We start from the raw sequence: 3605 nt of genomic DNA, 5'->3' as shown, positions 1-3605 counted from the left end.
TCGCCGCCTCTTTTATTCTTTTTACATCACGCTGATCCTCGCAGCTTTTTTAAATACGACAATGCAGCGGGGGATGTGTGTGTGAGTTCCCGGTTATTGAATTGCTTCCCGCTCTGTCTGCTGTTCAGTGGAGTGCGGTGCCGCAGCACACCGCTCTTGCCAAATGTCTCTCAGGTGTCACTTTGCTGTTCAATTCATGTTAATTTTTTTGACATTACGCTCGGAGCAGTCACCTCCACACTTCTCCCTGCGCTCCCTGGCACACCTATTGTCCCTGCAATGCAACATTCACATAAAGCGTCTGCTTCCTTTAAACCCCACAGATAAGACAGGGACATTTTCAAAATATACACAACCACATTTGTGATTTTAAAAAAGCCTCCAGTACTTGCATATTTCTCTTTTCCATTTCTCTTGTTAAGCTTTAAGTTAAACATTCGTTAAATAGAGTAATGGCGCTTCATGTGTGTAGCCTCTAATTACTGGATTATTGCTAATGCTGTGCAGATTTTTCTATGACATTGCTACTGGTTGCTTGAAAGCAGCAAAGCCATTGTGGCTTAGAGTTTCCATGTGAGTGTGTGTCACATGGATGTAACAGTGTGAAGCTGGGAGGTTAAATCGCAGGTCTGAACATCTTGACAGCTCTGTTGCGAGGTGAGGATGGGAGATCATCTTTTCATGACACTTCTGCTGCAGGGGTGTTTGGATCCTGCTGCTCAGCCTGGCCTCATCCCTCTCTCTGCTTCCACTTCAGATCACTCACTGTTACCGTCTCATTTTACACTTTCTGTCATTGGACAGATAAATATTATTGCAAAAGAAACATACAAAACTGAAATCATCCCTAAAATAATGTTTTTATGTTGTATAAAGGAAAGCACACCTTCTTTAACTTGTAAGGTTTTACATGTCAGAAGACAATGAAACCTGGTCATTATCAGGTCTTAAAATGAGGTAAATGCAACTTCAGTTGAACAAACTATATTACACCATGTGCTTATTTCATTTATTTACCTAAATCTATGCCAAACAGAAACAGTGTGTGAAAATATTAGAGCACTCTCACTGCTTCCAGAGCAATTAAGAGGACAAGTATAAGCAAATCAAATGCATTTGATTCATTGATCATTAATGCGAGCAACTCTATGAAAACAGAGGTTTTGGCAGTTTGCCAGCCTGAAGCATTCAGGTGTGTTAACCTGGGAAAGGTTATAAGAGAATGTAAAGTCCATCATTTTGCAGGAGAAAGATTATTCACAAGTGGGAAACATTCTTGACAACTGCTAATCTTCCCAGGAGTGGACAAAAACACTGCCCAAGGTCAGCCTGCAAAACTGCAAAAAACCCAAGAGCTCCATCTCAGACTCTACAGGTATGTTAAATGCTAAAGTTCATGAGAGTACACAGATGAGCCCAAAGTGAAGCGAAACGTTTGGCAAAAACCAAACAGCCTATCAGCTCAAACACCTCAACCCAACTGTCGGCACGATGGGGAACAACTGATGATTTGGGCATGTTTTGTACTCATGGGACCCGAAGACCTTCCAGTCACCGAACTCCTCTGTATACCAAAGAATTCACTTGCGTCTTAGCATTTCCTGGTTAGATTTCAGTGAAATCTCTTAAAGAATGGCTGTTACGGCCCGGCTCTGCTAGGCGGCAGCGGACGTAACATAAACGAGCCCAGAGACCAAGGAGTTAGATAGGACGACAAACATAAGGTTTATTAACACAACTGAAATCCGTTAGTGAAACAACTCACTAGGCAGCAGAGAAACTTTAAACAAACACCACGATTAATAACACCAGTAGAGCACTGCTCTACTAAACGTCTCGCAGGAGGCAACACAAAACACAGGCAGAAGGCAAAAGGGAGGGACTCTCTGTACAGTCTGTTCAAATCAACAAGTCCCTCGACGAATGAAGACTCCTCAGCCTTTTATACTATCAGGTAACTGCAGTCAGCTGTGTCACTTGTCATAACTGCAGACAGCTGTGTCACTTGTCCGTCGTACTCCAGGCTCCTGCGGCAGCCAATGGTGTGCGTAGTCTGACAGGCTCGGATCCGCATGAAGTTGGGGCGGGCATATGTCCGGGCCAGCCAATCCCCCGTGAGTCCTGGAGCACTGTAGCTTCCATGGAGGAAGGCGGGGCCACCTGAGGCCAGCGGCCGTAACACCCCTCCCCTTAAAATACCAACTATGTTGGGCTGAAGCCAACGTTACAGAGCATAAACAACAACAAAAGACAAAAGCAGTAAAACATGTTTACAAACGGGACAGACCGTCAGCTAAAACATTTTCAGTCCCCTTTTTGTGGTGGATACTTAAGTTGTATTCCTGCAACAACAGAGCCCAGCGCATAAGGTGCTGGTTGTGATTAAACATACGCGCCAGGAACACAAGTGGGTTGTGGTCTGTGTACACAACAAGAGGCAACATGCTGGACCCCAGGTACACGTGAAAGTGCTGAAGAGCCAACAACAAAGCCAGGGTCTCCTTTTCAATGGTGGAGTAGTTTAACTGATTTTTATTGAACTTGCGGGAAAAGTAACAAACGGGGTGGTTCAAACCCAGCAAGTCTTCTTGCAACAGCACTGCCCCAGCCCCGACAGCACTGGCATCAACCTCGAGTTTGAATGGTCGCGTCAAATCAGGTGCAGCTAACACAGGAGAATGGCAGAGGAGGGCTTTTGCACTCTCAAAAGCATCCTGACACTCACTCGACCAGCTAAACTCAACCTTTGGGCTGAGCAGGTCAGTCAATGGCTTTACTACAGAGGAGAAATTCTTACAAAAGTTCCTGTAGTAGCCCACCATCCCTAGAAACCGACGTAACTCACGCCTGGTGGTAGGCGTGGGAAACTGTTTAATCACTTCCACTTTGGCATCTATGGGCCGGACCTGTCCACGTCCCACCTCCCTGCCTAAGTACGTCACAGTAGCTTTGGCAAACTCACACTTAGCTAAGTTGAGAGTTAGGGTAGCTTGTGCCAAACGGTGAAATACCTTAGACTGAAAGTTCGAGCCCTGGTCGGTTTGTACGACCTTAGGCAAGCCAAACACTGAAAAGAAGGTTGTCAACGCCTTAACGACAGATCTCGCTGTAATTTTATGTAACGGGACAGCCTCGGGGAAGCGGGTAGCGGCACACATTATCGTGAGTAGGTATTGCTTTCCTGATTTTGTTCTAGGTAGTGGACCCACACAGTCTACTATGACATGGTCAAACGGCTGATCCACTACAGGAATGGGACACAACGGAGCCGGGGGTATGACTTGATTGGGTTTACCTGCAATCTGACATACATGGCAACTGTTGCAAAATTTAGAAACATCACGCTTCATACCAGGCCAAAAGAAATGTTTTAATAGTAGCTGGTATGTTTTTGTGATGCCCAAGTGTCCTGACCACTGGCTTTCATGGGCAAGGGCCAGGATCTTCTGCCGGTACGCAGAGGGCACTACAATCTGCTTGACCTTACTCCAATCTGCACCTTCTGCACCTGGTGGAGACCACTGACGCATTAGAACATCATGTTCTATGAAATAGGCTTGTTGCTCCTTCTTGGCTTGCTCAGCACTTACCATACGTTTGAAACA

The sequence above is a fragment of the Aulonocara stuartgranti genome (genome assembly GCF_965226115.1).
Source record: "Aulonocara stuartgranti genome assembly, chromosome: 19".
Lineage (NCBI taxonomy): Eukaryota > Metazoa > Chordata > Actinopteri > Cichliformes > Cichlidae > Aulonocara > Aulonocara stuartgranti.
The sequence above is the reverse complement of the archived record's forward strand: the minus strand, read 5'-3'. Positions refer to the sequence as shown.